Below are 19,668 nucleotides of genomic sequence, written 5' to 3'. Positions count from 1 at the left end.
GGAATGATAATGATGATGAGGTTAAGATATTATCTAATTAGTTGGCAATTGGTAATTTGTTAATAGCTGCTCTTATTGAAGGGTACTTTCTGGTAACTAGTCTAGAAACAAAGAGGGTAATGCTAGTCATAGAAATGATTTTTCAGAGCTTAGCTCAGGTTGTCCTGTCTCAGCAGGAAGAGCCTTATTAATTTGGGGATTCAGTTGTGAAATGGCCCATAACAAAGACACATAGGGGTCAGTCATTTAACTCCCTACTCAATACCACTCTCAGGGAGAAAGCAAAGCCTGTAGGCAAAGTGGGTTACGTATGTTTAGATGAGAGGAAGGCCATTAATGGTCTGCTCTGATTTTAGCCGTGTCACATATCACAGAATAGCATGAATTCTGCATACAGTAGTTGCTCCATAAATTTTGACTAATTTAATATATTTGTCCTCATTTTTTTCTTCCATCTAGGGGATATAACTGACCATCTTCAAAGGACTGTTCTGTGAATTTACTATTAAGGAACATTAAAGGATCAAAAATTTAAAACTGAAAGGATTCTCAGATCTAGCCCCACACTCTTGTGTTACAGATAGGAAGCTGAGGCCCAGGGAAAGTAAATGATGTACTCAAGGTCACAAAGGAGTGAGGTTCAGAGATTTGATCTGAACCCAAGTCCTCTTTCCAGGGGACAGAATGGGAAATACTAAGGAAGAAAAGTGAGAATCTTGAAATCCAACTATCCGAATGACAGTCTTGAATGCAGAAGGCATTTTGTAAACAGTCTGACCAAATAGCAGCATATTAATAAACCACAATTGTTAGTTCTTCACCAAATGGGATTTTGGCATTATTATGAGTTTTTATTTCTAAAGCCCTTTTGGAAAATTTTAATGTCAGAGTTGGAGGTAGGGTACTATGAAAGTAACAGTATGTTCTCACCACATGCTAGAACTATAGGGCCAGAATGGTGGGAGAAGAATAATAACTGCCCTTTATATAGCACTTTTATTTTTGGTCTAGACTCATTATTTCTTTGGTATAGCGAACTTCTGGTGTTGAAATCCCCTACCCCAGCGCAGATCAGAAACTTGTTGGTAGCTAACAGTTTTAGAAAGTTGTATGAAATCATCAGAGACTTGTTTGTGCTCACACAGTCAGTATTTATTGCAGGTAGGACTTAAACTGAGCTTGTACTGAGTTCAAAGGTGGCCTTCCACCCTTTAAGCTATGTTATCTTTCATTAACAATGATAACAATAACAACTAGCATTTATTTAGTACATGAAGGCTTGCAAAATGCTTTGCATATGTTGTTATCTCAGTGGATCCTTACAAAACCTTCTGAGGTAGATATTATTATTCCCATTTTACAGATAAGAAACCTGAGTCTGAGAGAAGTTAAGTGACTTGTGTGATTCACAAAGCCAATAAATGTCAGATGCAGAATTTGAATTCAAGTCTTCCTGACTCTAAATTCAGCATACACTCTACTGACTCATATGAAAAAACTGACACTTTATATACATTTTCTTATTAGTTGGAACAACATAAATCCTCTTCAGAAAGACAACAGTGGAATGATTGCTGGAGCAGGTACCACTAGCTAGCAAGAACTCTGCCTTCAAGTGCCTCCGTGAGGCAGACAGGATGCCATCATAGCCTCCTCTTCATGACCTATGCCCTCCTCACAGTCACTAATGCCAAGAGTCATTGACTCTGGGAATTCTTATTGATATCTGGAAAAGCCCTCATACCCTGGTTGGTTTGGGAGATCTCCAGTCTGCTTTGCTGGAGCAGGGACCACCAACTGGCTAGGCCTCTGTCTTTAAATCTCTTCAAAGTTCTGCAAAGAGAATTTTCAGGGGGAGGGATCTTTTTTTTAAAGTGCAGCATGATTTTGCCTCTTAAAAAAAGCATCAAACAAGGAAAACAATCAGTTGAACTCTATGCATATGATTCTCTAACATGCCTTTTAAGTACTAGAGATACCATGGTTTAGTGGGGAAAAACAAAAACAAAAACAAAAACAACCCTGGGAGATCTGAGTGCTATTCTTAGATTTGCCACTAATCATCTCTATGACTTTAGACGTGTCATTTTATTCCTGTGGGGCTCAGTTTCCTTATCCTCAAAATGAGGGATTTGGACTAGATGGTATCTAAAGTTCCTTCTAATCCTAAAATTCCATGACTCTAAGAATAGTATTGTGATTTCATTGGCAAAGGAACTGGAAATATTTCACAACTACAAAATGGCTTGTAAAGCCACAGATTCAAATATGTTATCTAGGATAACTAAAGAATTTTAATTTCTAGGGAATTGGGGTGCACTTCCTTTATCTTTAAATGTATCTATTTCAAGTAAGAGAGGGATCAGTTTGAATTGGAGCTAAAGATGACATATTATCTTTACTTTAATAACTAGCATTTATATGACACTCTAAGCTTTGAAAATGCTTTATTTTATTCATTTTTATTCATCAAAATGCTTTATTCATTTTATCCTTATTACAGCTCTGAGAAGTTGATGCTATCATTCTCATTTTGCTGATGAGAAAACTGAGGCTGAAAAAGGTTAAGTGACTTACCCAGGCTCACACAGCTAGTGTCTGAGGCTGGATTTGAATTCATGTTTTCATAATTTCAGGTCTATCTCTTGCCTTACCTTTATAGTCAAGTATAAAAAAAGAGACAAGTCCCTGACCTCAAATTTATATTCCAGGAGGGCAATTTTTATTTCATTTTATTTTTTGAATTAAATTTATTTATTTAGAGTATTTTTCCATGGTTACATGATTCATGTTCTCTCCCTCCCCTCTTTCCTCCCCAGGAGGGCAATTTAAAAAGTGGATTTGTGGTTTCATGAAGGTGAGGAGCTTCTGATGAAGAGCTAATCCTCTTCAACCTAGAAGATACCCTTGGAATGCTAAGAGAATAAATGACTTACTCAGGTTCTCACAAATATGTGGCAGAGGCATTCAAAGTCTTTATGTCTCAGAAGCCAGCCTTCTATCCTCATGCATGCTGTATAATAATAAATATAAATCAAGTATAACAACATTTAAAATAGTAACAGATAAGAATATTAGAGAGGTATAAAACATAGTACTATTTGAAAATATTAGGTGATCAAGGAAGGTTTCATGGAGGAGGTCCCCTTTTGAATTGGTCTTTAAAGACCATATGATCTAATAGGTGATGAGCAGAAAGGGTAGAGAAAGGCACTTCTATCATAGGATAGTGTGTGAACAAAAATGAAAATCTGAGAATTCATTTCATGTTCAGGAAACAGGAAATTCATGAGTTCCACCAGGCAATAGAGGGTGGCCTGGGGAAAGGGGAGGGAATAAGCATTTATATAGAACCTACTATGTATCAAGGGCTGGGCTAAATATGTGCCCCCTTTCCCCATATTATCTCATTTGACCATTAAAACAACAACTCTTTGAGGTAGGTGCTATTATTACCTCCATTTTACAGTTGAAGATGAGATCATCAGATTCTGACTTGCCCAGGGACACAGGATGTGGCACAATGGATAGGGCATCAGTCCTAGAGTCAGGAACACCTGAGTTCAAAGTATGACTCAGATATTTACTAGTTGTCTGACCCTGAGCAAGTGGCTTAACTTGCTTGTCTCAGTTTCCTCATCTGTAAAATGAATTGGAGAAGGAAATGGCAAATCATTTTCCTTCATTACCCCTCAAATGGGGTTACTGTGAGTCAGACTAATGAAGATTCACACTAATGGACCAACTCAACAGCAACAGGGGCACAGAGTTCATAATAGGTGTCTGATTCTGATGCCAGGTTTGAACTCTGGTCTTCTGATTTCAGGTCCCAGTGTTCTGTCTACAGTGCCACAGTACAGAACATGGATGAAAGTAATATGTGTTAAAAAAAAAAAGGTACAGTGGTGTCTCAAATGCCTAGCAGAGGCTTTTGAACGTTATTCAATATGCAATAGGGAGGCATTGAAGATGGTTGAGGTGAGGATTGACATGATTAGATCTATTCATAAGGAAGATTATTTTAGTTGTGGTTGTGGTATAAAAGATGAATTGAGAATAGGGGAAGGAGAGTACAAGTGTGAACAATCATTAGTTAGGGAATGTGGAAATCTAGGAGCAGAGTAATTCGGGCTGGTAGCAATGGGAATAGAGAGAAGGGGATGGAAACAAGAGGTATCATGGAGGAAAAACTTAGTAACTGGTTGGATGGTCAAAGCAAGGGAGATGGTTAAACACTTAGACATTTTTTGAACACATTCCCATATATCAATCTCATTTTAACCCTTAAACACTTGCCGGCTAAGTAAATATGTATGGCATGAAGACCTGCTTCCCCCACCCATTTTACAGATTAGGAAATTCAGCCCCAAAAGGGTGGTCTGCTGATGCTTTCTCCAAGATATTTTCTCTTACACCATTCTGCCATTTCTACTTAATGTTACAAAACCAAGAAGTTCAAATATAGGTTTTAAGATCTGAAAGTCTCTTGACACTTGGTTGGTTTAAGCAATTGACCTGATCTCTTTCTTGATGGAACCAAGTTGGAAAAGTATCTTAATTGACTGAAAGTATGAACCAAAGCCACATGATAAAATTTAATGAATATGTATATATATGTATACATATACACATATTATATATATGTTTAGGTTTTTGTTTTCCTAATTAATCACAAAGTTATAAGATGGAGGTTGTATTTGGCTACAAGATTAATCTGAGTAAATATTGTGATGTATTGGGTCAAATTAAAAAACCAACAAACAATGCTTTTGTCTACAACTTGAGCATTGTGTTGTTATAATGCATTTTTCCTGGAGCATATCTAGAAAAAGGAAACCAAAATGGTAACAAACAAACCCCAAAACAGATATTCCAATATAGAATGGTGGAACATTTATCACACAAGGACAAGTTGTAGGAATTACAAGGGTTAAATGCAGAAAAGAGAAGATCTATGAAAAGTGCCTGAAAATATCCGAAGAACTGCCCTTTAGAAGAGGGATTAGATTTTTCTCTGTTTTGGAAATGGATGGAAATTATAAAGAAGCAGGGGGTTTTGGAGTAATCTAAATAACTTTTATAAATAATTGGAGATTTTTGATAGGGGGATGGGCTTCTTTGTATTTATTGTATAGATATGCATATACTTACCCTGATAGAATGAAGGCTTCCTGAAGGTAGGCACAGTTTCATTTTTGTCTTCCTATGTTTAATCCCTAGTACAGCATTTAGCACTTGTTAGGTACTTAATAAATGCTATTTGATTAAGGGTAAGATACTGAACTCCCATCACTACAAATGCTCAAGTAGTAACTAGCCATCCATCTGTCAGGGACACTGTAATGTAATCATTTATGAGGTTGGACAGAATAATCGCAAAGTTCCTAATGCCAAAAATGGCATTCTAGGATTCTCAGTTCATTTTTCTTTATTTTGTCTTTTATTTAAACCATGAGATCTTCCTATAACACCAAGCCCTGAATGTTTTAGGTCTTTGAGATTTGTCTGAAAACTAACATCCTCACTTTCACCATTGTGTGAGTAATCCATATAAATTTTCTTGGCATAGAGGAGGAAATTTATGGTCCCTGACTCATCACCTCAAATTCTCAGTGGACTTACATCATCTTGAAGGGCAGACAATATTTGAAATGTAGCAAACATATATATGTATATATAATATATAGGTGTATATGTATATGTATATTTATATACATATATATGTAGGTCAGCTGGCATATTTACTCATGTAGCTATTTCTAGCTGGAAGCATGTCTACTGAGAACAATGTTTAGAATAACTGCTGAGCTTCTTGAAATCGTGTTTGAGCCACACCATGTAAACAGTAATTATTACTGATTAAAGTGTCTCTTGCTTCTCTACATTTCACTTTGGTAGTATGTTCCCATTACAGGTTTATAAGTGGCTCCTTACTGAATTTTATTTTAAAATTACTTTTCATTTAAATTCCTGATTTTAGTGGAAACTGCTCTGACTTTTATTACCTTCCCCTAAATAAACACAAAGAAGGACAAAGAACTTGTTTTAAGCTGGTTTCTTTCCCTCCCTCCCTTCCTTCCTCCCTCCCTCCCTCCCTCCTCCCTCCCTCCCTCCCTTCTTTCCTCCCTCCCTCCCTTCCTTCCTCCCTCCCTCCCTTCCTTCCTTCCTTCCTTCCTTCCTTCCTTCCTTCCTTCCTTCCTTCCTTCCTTCCTTCCTTCCTTCCTTCCTTCCTTCCTTCCTTCCTTCCTTCCTTCCTTCCTTCCTTCCTCCCTTCCTCCCATCTCCTTCCTTCTTTTCTTGAGCCAAACACCATTGGTGTTGGACATGGGAGCTTTTTTGTTGTAGTTGTTCAGTCATTTCAAACTCTTTGGGTTCCCATGTGGAATTTTCTTGGCAAAGATACTGGAATGGTTTGCTCTTTCCTTCTCCAGCTCATTTTACAGATGAAGAAACTGAAGTAAACAGGGTTAAGACTCTTGTCCAGGGTCACATAGCTAATGTCCAAAGTTGGATTTGAACTCAGGTCTTTCTAAGTCTAGGCTCAGCTCTCTATCCATTGTGGCATCTAGCTGCTCTTGAATTGATCAATTCACATCTTCTTAGGACTGGTGGCCTCCCCTCCCCCCACTTTCTAGGTCTTGCCACATTGGTGCTAGACTTTACCTGATTAGCTTTAGACTTACTGCAATTTAGAATCCCTGAATATAAGCTTAAGCAGTACATCAGCCTCAGCCTTTACCAGGAACAGAAATTATAGTCTAGTGCAGTGATGGCAAAACTTTTAGAGAACAAGTGCCCAAACTACCTCTCCTGCTGCATGTGAGCCGCCTCCTTATCCCAGACAGGGGAAGGAGGAAGCACTCTCATTGTGCTGTTGGGCAGTGGGACAGAGCATGTGGGAAATGTCCTCAGGAACTGTGGAGAGGGGGAGGGGTGCAGCCCCCTTCAGCATATGTGTCAGTCATAGGTTTGCCAACACAGGTCTAGAGACACCACACCCTGCTAAACCAATTTTCTATATGCTTCAATCAATATCTTCTTCCATATGGTTCACAAGGATTTTCCAAATGAAAGGTTCCTAAAGAGGATGTGGAGATAGTAGACTAGAAATATTCAGCCAAAATGAAATTGGCAATGAGATGTATTGCTACTGGGATAGAACAGGTGGCATTGTGGGATAAGGTGTAATATTAAGGAATTCCAGTTGGATAGGAGGTAGGTTAGCATGAGTCTTTCTTCCAGTGGAAATAGATTTATATGTACAATTCCTATTAATAATTGTTCAATGACAGCACACTCTAAATGTGAAAAGGCATTCTTTATTGTGTGAAATTGATATGTAAATCATACACTTAAGAGACATGCTAGTGTATTGGAAAGAAAACTGAAATCTGAGTCCTGGTTTGTAGGCCCCTTACTCTGCCCCTTATTGCCTATATGAATGATCTGGAAGAAAATCACTTACCATCTCTGAGCTTCAATTTTTTTCATCTGTTAAATGGGTATAATATTTATAATATCTTTTGCAAGTTATGAAAAAGGCACTTTGTTAAGTAATCTAGAAATATGAGTTATTATTATTTTTGAATATTAACTATTTTAATGAATTATGTTGGTCCATTTCCTAGTATTTAAGCATGTACACAAATTTATGAAAGTGTCTACACTGAAAAGTTGTTTTTTAATGGCCAGTGCTGATTTCAAAGAATACGATTTTGTTGAAGTTATTGAGTATCTACCACATCAAAAGGCTTTGGGCTAAACACTGGAGACACAAAGACAAAACAATAGTCCCCAGGTATTGCTAGACTATTGTATCTGTATCAATATATTTAAGATGCTATCATTTCTTAGCATAGGATAATTTTGGGGAACTTGATTTTTAGGATTTGCTGGGAGACAGTTAAGAGAGTCCTTTGGTGGTAATCTTTAGATTGACTTCTGTTGTTATAATGTGCATACCAAATAGTTTTGGAATATTTATTTCTCCTGGAGAAGGAAAGGCAAATTAAGGATTTTGTAACAGCATCACATCATGATCCCTTGCCCTATTATAGTGTCTGGCTTGGCTATTGGAAGAAAAATTGCTCTTTTAGATTTTATAGGAGTTCTTTACCTTTTTTGAGTCATGGTTTCTTTGGGCAATAGTGAAATTTATGCATTCTTTAGAATAATGTTTTAAAAAAGCACCTTACCTTTCATCTTGGGATCAATGCTGGTTATTGGTTCCAAGGCAGAAGAGCAGTAAGGGCTAGGCAATGGGGGTTATGACTTGTCTAGGGTCACTCAGCTAAGAAGTATCTGAGGTCAGATTTGAACCTAGGACTCTGATAATGATGCCTTAAAGCACTTCAAGGGATCCAATAAACTAAATGAAATATTAGGACCCAATAAACTCATAGGAAGCAACATAGTGCAGTGGAAAGAACATTGGTATTGGAGTCTGAGAACTTAGTTTTGAATGCATCTCTGAGTGTCCAATGACTATTACTTATAGGACCTTTGGTAAATCACTTGCCTCAGTGGGATTTTGTCTCCTCATTTGTAAAATGGAAGTGTTACACTCAATGGTCCTTTCTAGATCAAAGATTCGAATTTACCTTCCCCTTCTTTCTACCTCTTACTTTCTAGTTTCTCCAACTGTTATCTTTTAATCGTTTAGAGCTAAAACTCAGAGATAAGAAGTGACATGTCCGGAATTATACAACTAACTAGGGCCAGGACTGGGACTAACATTTGGGGTTCTTACCTCCCACTCCAAAGGTCTTTCTAGTACATAATACTTCCTCTTTCAGATGTAGAGATACAGAAGTCATTTATGAAGCGTTCTCCCATGATTGGTGTGGTGACATGTAGAGTGGAAGAGTTAAAAAAGAAGACTAAAAGTAGAGATTAGAACTTCAGTCTTCTTTCTCTCTCCTTCCCTTTCCCATAGTTATTGTCAAATTTGAGTGATGTTTTGATAGCTTTGTGAATGTTTCTCTGAACGGCACTTTTTGACATCAAAACACTGTTTTCTTTACTTCTATGTTTTATTGGTACAAAATAACTGAAAGCCTCCTGATCTGTCTTGCCTTCTCCAAATTAGGAAAATCTTAGCCAGCAAGAGTGGGTTGCATTTGAAATCAGTCAGTATCGATAGCTTTATATATCCAGGATAAAATAAAACAAACAAAAAACCTCAAATATACCAGCTAAGTCACCTGAAAGTTACAGGGATAAGAATGTGTTCCACTGATTTAATCAAGTAAATGAGAACTAGATTAATGAGCATCCATACCATAAAATAAAATGGAATTTAAAAAACTGTATTTTTGCCTTATAATAATATGAAAGATCTAAGTCAGGACTCAGTGTATGCAAGGTGGGTAGTTTTTTAAAAAAATTAATTTATTTAGGCAATTTAGAACATTATTTCTTGGTTACAACAATCACATTATTTCCCTCCCTCCCCTCCACCCACCCTTTCCACAGCTGATGCACAATTTCATTGGGTATTACATGTGTTCTTGATCAGGATCTATTTCCATGCTGTTGATGTTTGCACTAGGGTGTTCATTGAGAGTCTACATCCCTGGCCATATCCCCTTGACCCGTGTATTCAAGCAGTTGTTTTTCTTCTGTGTTTCTACTCTCACAGTTTTTCCTCTGAATGTGGACACTGTTTTTCCTCGTAGATCCTTCCAAGTTGTTTAGATCACTGCATTGCCACTAATGGAGAAGCCCATTACATTTGATTAAACCACAGTGTATCAGTCTCTGTGTACAATGTTCTTCTGGTTCTGCTCCTTTCCCTCCGCATCAATTCCTGGAGGTCTTTCTAGTTCACATGGAATTCCTCCACTTTATTATTCCTTTGAGCACAATAGTATTCCATCACCAACATATACCATAATTTGTTCAGCTATTCCCCAATTGAAGGGCATCCCCTCGTTTTCCAGTTTTTGGCCACCACAAAGAGTGCAGCTATGAATATTCTTGTACAAGTCTTTTTCCTTATTATCTCTTTGGGGTACAAACCCAGCAGTGCTGTGGCTGGATCAAAGGGCAGACAGTCTTTTATCGCCCTTTAGGCATAGTTCCAAATTGCCCTCCAGAATGGTTGGGTCAATTCACAACTCCACCAGCAATGAATTAGTGTTCCTACTTTGCCACATCCCCTCCAGCATTCACTACTTTCCTTTGCTGTCATGTTTGCCGACCTGCTAGGTGTGAGGTGATACCTCAGAGTTGTTTTGATTTGCATCTCTCTGATTATAAGAGATTTAGAACACTTTTTCATGTGCTTATTAATAGTTTTGATTTCTTTAACTGAAAATTGTCTATTCATGTTACAAGGTGGGTAGTTTTACAGGGAATAACATAAGAGCAAGGCTTTAGGGTACAGAGAGAATATAACAAAAGATATAGATTATTCTCTTTTCCCCCAAATAAGCACATTTTTAGTGCAAGCAAGTTCTACTCTTTATGGTATATGGGTATTTATTTTGTGACATGTCAAACTACATGTTAATGGTAATTTCTCAAAGCTCTTGGTAACCACGATTAGGATGCAGAAATGTCTGGTTCAGACAGTAGTGATTTTAATGTTTTCTAACAAGGGACTTTAGAGACTGGCAGATGAATATTTCTGGATTATTCTCGAAAGAGATGGAAAAAAAGCAACAAGTATTTTTGTAGCCAAAATAAGTTTTAGTGACTTGTGTAGTGCATTTTCATAATGACAAAGTCATGCTTTTACTTTTCAGATGTAGTGAATTCTTTAAAGCAGTTATAATATTTGCCATTTTGTAAAACTATCCATTTGGATGACATACTCGTTATTTATTTTTTGCTCTAGGCCTGTGATTTCATCAGGGCAAGGAGGTCCTGGTGAAGAATCTTCTTTTATTAATGGAAATCAATAATTGGTTGACACCTTATAGTTTTAGAGAATTTCCTGGGCAACTAAAAAGTTAAATGACTTGCCTAGATTTTCACAGTCATCATGTGCCAGAGACAGAACTTGAACTCAGACTTTCCTGATTCTGCGTCTAGTTCTCTATCCCAAGCATGCTACCTTTCAATTGGAATTAAAAAAAAATATTTTGACATCTGTTAAGTAGTTAGATGATTATTTATTCTTAGTCACCAGGTATAGCATAGGCATTGGGTCTGTATCTGTATTTATTTTTAAGAATGGTTGAAAATGTAGAATATTTTAAAATAAAGTGATTTGAGGAGGATTTGGGTTTCTGCATTTACCAAGAAATGGAAATAGATTTATTTGGTGGTGATCCTCATACCTACTCCTGTTGTGATAATTTATACACTAAATAGCCTTAATGTATTTATTTTTCTAGGGGAAGGCAAATTTAAGACTTGCATCATATCTTAGGAAAGATATTGCATAGGTAGGAGGTAACAGCTGTTCTGTTTCTACAGCTGCAAGAGGGAATGGGTTCTGAGAGGAGAGAAATGGTATTTGTTGAAGATGAGTAAAATTTGACAAGTCAGAAAGCATTTATTAAATGCTTACTATATATGTCAGATGTGGTACTAAGTGTTGGGAATATAAATATAAGCAAAAAGAAAAACAATTTCTGCCCTCAAGGTGGTTACATTATAGTGAGAGAAGACAACACATCAGGGAAGCATAGAAGAAAAATTAAGTTTTACATTCCTGATGGTTATAGAGTACCCTTCCTAGTAGGTACAGGAGAAAAATGTAGAGAATGGCTAAATATCTAGAGGCATGAAATCAATGTGGAAAGATGTGGATGTGGAATCAAAGGACCTGAGTCAAAATCTTTACTCTGTTCCTTACTTCCAGTGGAACCTGCATTAAGTTGTACAACCTGCTCAGGTCCCAATTTTTTAGTCTGTAATATTAGAGTGGACTTCTAATGTCTTCTAAGGATCTTTATGGCTCAGAAAAACCTATGATACTATGAGACAGGGAGCGATAACATGTTGAGGTTTCTTTGAGTCCCTAATCTGGGTCGTGTCCAAATCATATACATTTCCCCAGCAAATGTGAAAAACCTAGAGATGTTTACTAACTCCCTACTCTTGAGAATGGCCCCCTGTTGCTACCATTTTCATTGCATTATTATTTCATCTATGGCTTAATATTAATAATAGCTCTTACTTATATGGCTTTCTGTGGTTTATATAATGCTTTCAGTGCAATGTTCTTTTCGATTAATGGTAGATACTAGAAATATTATTACATTACTTTACAAATGAGACTTCTTGTCCAAATGACAGAAGGCAGCTTCATCCAGAACAAATTGAGGCAGAGAGGAGTTAAGTAACTTGTCCATGGTCACACAGGATCTCTTCACTAGAGAATGGCATAGCTTCTATGTTAGTACAGGATATTCTCATTTATATTAAACAATTTTCTAAGCCAAATATCCTATGAAAAATTGGTTGGACCTTACTGAATGTAATGGGCTTTTGCATAAATGAAGTGAAGGGGCCTACGAAGTGAGTCCCTGTGTCAGGGCTTTGAATATAATGAATTACAGAACAGAACTAGATTGCCACCCTTTTGAAGATGCTGAACATATAGTATACTTGGTTAAGGAACATCTTTTCCAGAGGCAGTATTGGAACTGACTTAGTAGGTATATTGATTTGCCTGTAAACAAAGCCTTTTGCTTATTTCAGTCCACTAATGAGAGATGGCCCTTCCAACTGGCTATGGATAGATCCATCTTGGAATTTCTTTCATTTTCTTGAACAGAAGTAGTATGATATAGTTGAAAGATGTTTGGGTATAGTGTTAGGGATGGGTAAGTGGGACTAGGTAGCTAGGTGTCACAGTGGCTAGAATGCTGGGCCTGAAGTCAGGGATACTTATTTCATGAATTTAGATACTAACTAGCTGTGGGACCCTGGATAAGTCACTTAACTTTGTTTGCCTCAGTTTTCTCATCTGTAAAATGAGCTGGAAAAGGCAATGCCAAACCACTCCAGTATCTTTGCCAAGAAAACCCCAAATGAGGTCACAAAGAGTTGGGCAGGACTGAAGAACAATTGAGTGACAACCAAGAACTAGGCTAAAATTCCAGTTTTGCCCCTTATTAACTATGTGACTTTGGACAAACCTTTCTGGGTGTCAGTTTCCTTTTGCATAAAAATAAGGAGAGAGTATGTGTGTGGGTTTGATGGGGATAGGAGGTTGAACTACATGACCTCCAAGGTTGCATCCCACCTTTAAATCTATGAGCCTATGAACTAGATTTTAGTCCTGACTCTGCCATTTACTAACTGTGTATCACTTGACCTCTCCAGAACTCAGTTTTTTAAATATGTAAAATGTAAAATGAAGTACTTATACTTTTATTACCTACTTCCTAGTATGTGAGGATTAAGTTAAACAGTGGATGTAGAGTGAGATACAAATATAAACTATTAAGTTCAAAAGTAATCTCTCTTTCTCTCCCTTTTTCTTTGTCTCTCTCTTTTTCACTCCTTCTCTCTATCCCCCTCTCTGTCTCTCCCTCTTATTTCCACGAGGCAACATGAAGACCAGGGTCACTATTTAATTATTTGAAATTGATTGGAATATTTCTTTCCAATCAGAGCTTCCCAAGACACATCCTGAAAGACAAGCCAAAGGGTGTTTTGTGTCTTGACTTTTAGCTACAGTCATGAGGTTTTTGTTTTTTGTTTTACAAATTAATTTTAGATCTCTTGATTTTTATATTAAATTTTATTTTTTGATTGAAAATCATTTAAAAAATCCTTACCTAAGTGATAGTGCCTAAATATTATACCTTACTTGAGTATACCTAAGTATCAGTTCCAAGGCAGAAGAGTGGTAAAGGCTAAGCAATTGTAGTGACGTGCCCAAGATCACACAGCTAGGAAATGTATAAGACCAGATTTGAATCCAGGTCTTCCTGGATCTTCATCCTTTGAGTTACCTAGCTGACCCAACTGACAATCATCTGGAAGTTACAAATAAATAGGTATCGACCTGTGGGTTCACTTTTAGCTTGCTCAGTTTCTTCTTTTGGGGGCTGGTTTCAGGTGATGTGATGAAGTATCAAGACCAAGAAGGGATATTATGTATGTAAGGATATTATTTCACTTCTGTTCAGTTTGCTTCTTGTCCAGATGACTGGAGGCAGCTGCATCCAGAAACGTTGTAGCAGATTGTACAAGAGGATTGTAGCAGATTGTATAAGGAACAGAGTGCCACGTGCAAGAAAGGCTTAATAAATACTTTTTTGAGGAGGATGATTCATATGATTCACACATGGTCCTGTAGGGAGGTGTCTGAACATCTAGTTAATGTGTCTTTATAATTTTCAGCCTCTCTAGCCAGCACAGTCTCCCCAAGAGTTGGAAATAGGAGCAAAAGATTTAGGGTTAGTAAACGAGGAAGGAGAAAAAGATGTTCAATAATCAATATTTTAAGTACTCATTTGTGAGGAAATCTGAACTGTATTGAAATTACATTTCATTTCTTAAACCAATCTGTTAACTTGGTTGTTTTTGGCTGATGGTTCAGTTAGTTAGAGAGGATTCTTCTCCTCATGAGATTAGTGTAATGAATTTGAAGCTATGGATGGATGTCAGAGAATCACTGCACAGTGATATAAGACCTGGATTCCCATTCTCACTCCATCCCCAAACTGGGTGATCTTGAGCAAGTCATTTTAATTCTCTTGGCCTTTATTTCCTCATCTGTAAAATGAGAAGAGTTGGATTAGTTGATTTAGGTCAACCATTTCTATGTCATGAACCTCTCTGGCAGTCAAATAAAGCCTGTGGATCCTTTCTCAGAACAATGTTTTTAAATGCATAAAACAAAATACATAGGATTACTAAAAAAAAAAAGGTTACTGAAAATAAAGATGTAGTGTTTTTATCCCATCTGAGTTTGTGCATATCACCCATTAGGGATTCCTGGATCTCCAAGTTAAGAATGCCTATTATATGATCATTGTGATCAAGAAAGGGATTATAATTTTCATATTGTTCCTTTTTAAAGGAATTCTGCAATTAAACATCAAGTAAAATTCGCATTCCATATACATTATCAAAAAAGAAAAAGAAAGACTAATAGAAGAAACTGTAAGGCTTTATCATATAAAGCTTAATTTTCTTTTAGATACATAATAAATTAAACATGTAACTTCTAAAGCTTTTCTGCTTATTGTTATTTCTTTCTACATTTTATTTTCTTGTGTGCATTTGTTTAAATGTTTCAATGACTCTCTTTTTCTTTTTTGGTAACCCTATTGCTAATCCTTTCCCCTCCAAAATTATCTCTAAATTGAAAAAGGAAAAAAAGAACAAAACCTTTGTGACAAATACATGTTCTTGAACAAAGCAAGTCCTTACATTTGTGTGTCCAAAGTGTATGTCTTACTTTACAACTTGAACCCTTTACCCCTTTCTCAGGAATGGAATAATATTTTTCATCATTGGTCCTCTGGAATTGAGTTGAGTTACTGCACTGAACCCAGTTCTTAAATCTTTCAAAGTTGTTTTTCTTTACAACATTGTTATTGTTATTTAAATTTTCCCCATGTTCTGCTCACTTTACTCTCCATGTGATTTAAATTTAATAGTACAAGGAACAGTAATGGAACACACGAGCCCAGTTAAAGCAATCATAGCCAACCTGCAGCATAGACATGCCTGCTGTTGTAGCAAGGGTAGAAGCAATAAGCCAGATCCATATTGCATCTGTCAAATATACTTTCTTTTTGCACTATTCTTCATCCATTAGCTACACTTGAGATCACGTTCCCTTTAATGTGAAGTGACAGTTTAATAGTTTGGGTTTTATCCATTTATTTATTTAAATTTTGTTATGTAGCTGACCAGACATAATGAACAAGGAGATTTGCTTTATGGTTTTCCTCTTATTCATGGCATCAGATGGTTTAGGTGGAGCTGCTGTAGGACCCAAGATGTGCATGAAACCTTGAGTTGTGAGAGGGACAAGATTAAAATTAAGAGGAAGTAGCTTCCTCTCCTGACCTGTTTCCCAAATCCACTTGTAGAGTCTAGTGATTACCTTAGATTTAATAGATCAAATATCCTTATGTTTTTAGTTTGGACCTATGATCATATTGGTGTTGAGAACTCTGGCTATATGTAGTTGGGGGTTGGGAGAGTTTATTAGTCTTCCCCACCATTTAGCAGCAAATGCTTTCTAAATGGATCCTTTTTGTGAGAAATCAATGGCCATATCAGAAAATGAAAAGCAACTCACACAAGGAACTTATATACTAAAAGCCAATTTATTGGAATGAAATATTGAAGTTTACTTGCCTGATCTTTGATTTCAAATGGGGCAGGATTATAAACTGGAAGAAAAAAGGTCTCTAGAGAACTTCTAGTTTGTAACCCATTCTTCCAGACTTAATAACTCTGATTTCATCAGCTTTAGTCTACTGATGGAGAAAGTGCAGATAGCCAGGACACAGGTCCTGCTGTTCTAAGCCTTCCTTACTCAATGGAGTTCAATGACTGGATCACATTCTTATTCTTGACTACAATTTTTGCCCTTATACTCAGATCCTTCATGGAACATATATTGATCATTATTTAACTCCCCTAGCTTCCCAGTTGCTCAATCTCCTTACTTCCCATGACCCACTTTTCTACTCCAGGTATACATAGAGGTGGCTATATCCTTAGTTTTATCATCCACAGTTGTTCATACCTTGATGACTACATTCAGCTCTATAATAAAACCTTTTGTCCTTTGTCCTATTGTTGATCACACTTTACCAAGAAGCATCTTTGGATTAGTCTTACTGATTCAGATGATGTTGAACAGGAATAGAGAAAATTTATGTTATATAATCTTAACTGGATCCTCATTGCAGCAAGGACCTTTCCAATCTATTTGATATCTTTCTTACTCATAGTAGCTGTTGTTTGTAAAGTTTTAATTCTTCCTCAAGGCTATTATTCCCTTTACACTGACAGCTGAGGACCTTACTTTGTTCTTCATAACAAATTTTTATGTGGTTCACCAAGAGCTCTCGTTTCTTCCCTCTTCCTTATCCCACATCAGTCAAGTATCTTTTCCTCTCCTCCACCCGGGTCTCATATGAAGAAGGAGCCTTTCCCTTTGCCAAGGCAAACTCGTGCATATGCACCCTTGATCCTACTCCCTCTGTATTCTCCAGCAGATATCCTCCACTTTGTCACTCTCTCCTGTATCCCATCACCAACTCTTTTGAATATCTAGAATTGCATGATCCAGTATGTCAAATTAAACATATTCAAGGTAGAACTCATTTCTTTTTAAATTCTTTCCCTTTCTCTTCCCTATTACTCTCAAGGATATTACCAGACTCACAAATCATCACCTATGCTCACCACCTTATTGTCATCTTTGACATCTTACTCTTACAATCTGTTGTCAAATCTTGTCATTTCTACCTTCAAATACATTTTGAAATATTTTTGTACCAGGAAGTTTGAAAATTATACATATTTAGTGTGGTGACATATATTTAAATGTCTTAAGAATATAAGGATGAATTTTATATACAGGCACTTTGGACAACTAGTTGGTCTGAGATAATGTTCTGATTCAAATACAATTTATTGTTTTAGTTCTTAAGGTTTATTTTAAAGTTGTATTTATTGGAAGGGACTTTATTACCTGTTAGCCATGGAAGAGAGTGGACTTTTGAAGTATTATTCTAATTATCATGTCATGTCTTACTTGGCATTCTACATATGTCAAATTTTTACATCTTTTCTATCCTTCTCCAAGGCATCTATGGTTCTCACTCTCCCCTCTCTCAGCTGAGAACTTTTCTTCATACTTAACTGAAAAAAATATCATTTATAAAGAACTACCTCTTCTCCATTTATTTTCAGGGTGTGTTGGAGCTAACTTTAATGGTCTTAAGAGATCCAGTTGTTAAATTTTCATTGTGAGTAATTACACTTAGGAAATTGGCAAATACTAAAATCAGGACTTGATTTATTTCTTGTTTGATTGTCTAGACTTAAAGTGATACAAATATTTACTATTGTAGATTAAACTGGAAAGCATGTCATGCATAAGGTATTTGGTTTTTTTTGGTAGAGAGCTGGTTATTAAAGATTGACAAGTACATGGTTGCCTACTCGTAATTTATATGCTATCTCCTCCATCACTCCTATCTTGAATTAAGAGGATGATCTTAGTGCCAAATCAAACCCTTTTATAAGTAGAAGTGATCCCATTCTTTCCAGTCTTTTCTAGTAAATTGCCTCCTCTATTATCCCTACTTTATCACTAATATTCAAACTCTCCCTCCCTTGTTTCCTTGATGCCACACTTACATAATCCTATCTACCTTATCTTCAAAATGTGCTCATTGGATATGTCTCTAAGAGCTATTGTCCTATCTCTCTCTCTCTTCCAGGACTAAAGAAGCAGTTCCTTAATTTTCCTTTCTTTCTACTCTCTTCCTAATTCTCTACAATCTGACTTCCTGGCTTCATCATTCAACTGAAATTACTCTCTCTAAAATTACTAAAGTTCTCTCAATTGCCAATCATATGGGTTCTTTGGGTTTTAAATACTAGATTGCTGAGGTCATATACCCCTGTACAATGTGTACCTAATCCATTCCATTGATCCACCATTCTCTTTCTTAGTCAGTACCAGATTGTTTTTATAATTACTGTTTTATAGAACAGTTTAAGATCACTGCTAGGCCACCTTCCTTCACATTTTTACCCATTAATTTCCTTGATAATTCTTAATCCTTTGCTCTTCCAGATAAATTTTTTTTTTCTAGTTCTATAAAATACTTTTTGGTAGTGTGGTTGGTATGGCACTGAATAAGTACATTTAGGTAGAAGTGTCATTTTATTGTATGAGCTTGGCCTACCCATGAGCAATTAATATTTTTTCAAATATTTAGATCTGATTATTTGTATGAAAAGTATTTTGTAATTGTGTTCATATAATTCTTGTGTTTGACTTGTGTGAAGATACTCAAACACACTTGGCAAATAGATTCCCAGTTATTTTATATTGTCTAGAATTATTTTAAATTTCCCTCTTGTTGCTGGACCTTGTTGAAAATATATAGAAGTGCTGATGATTTATATGGGTTTATTTTGTATCCTGCAACTTTGCTAAAGTTTTAATTATTTCAAGTATTTTTTTAGTTGATTCTCCAGGCCATCATATCATCTGCAAAGAGTGATAATTATGTGTCCTCACTGCCTTCTTTAATTCCTTCAATTTCTTTTTCTTCCTTATTGCTAAAACTGGCATTTCTAGTACAATATTAAATAATAATCATGATAATAGGAATCCTCACTCGACCCTTGATCTTATTGGGAAGGCTTCTAAATTATCCCCATTGCAGATGATACTTGCTGATGGTTTTAGATAGATCCTACTTATCATTTTAAGGAGAGGTCCATTTATTTCAATGCTTTCTAATGTTTTTAATAGGAATGGGTGTTTTATTTTGTCAAAGACTTTTTCTGCATATATTGAGATAATTGTGTGATTCTTGTTAGTTTACTTATTGATTTGTTGAATTATGCTGATAGTTTTTCTAATATTAGACTAGGTCTACATTCTTGATATGAATGCTATCTGGTCATAGTAAATATCTTTGTGATATATTGCCATAGTCTCCTTGTTAGTATTTTATTGAAAATGTTTGTGTTTATATTCATTAATGAAAT

General features: G+C 36.3%; 1 protein-coding gene across 1 annotated transcript in view; it reads left to right on the top strand.

The window, feature by feature from the left end:
* The window catches only part of GRIN2A (glutamate ionotropic receptor NMDA type subunit 2A), a 522,909-nt gene that overhangs the window by 6,619 nt on the left and 496,622 nt on the right, over positions 1 to 19,668 (top strand). The gene's annotated exons all lie outside the window — the stretch shown is intronic.

This window comes from Monodelphis domestica, chromosome 7, assembly GCF_027887165.1.
Source record: "Monodelphis domestica isolate mMonDom1 chromosome 7, mMonDom1.pri, whole genome shotgun sequence".
Lineage (NCBI taxonomy): Eukaryota > Metazoa > Chordata > Mammalia > Didelphimorphia > Didelphidae > Monodelphis > Monodelphis domestica.
This window is presented reverse-complemented; position numbering and strand designations above follow the sequence as displayed.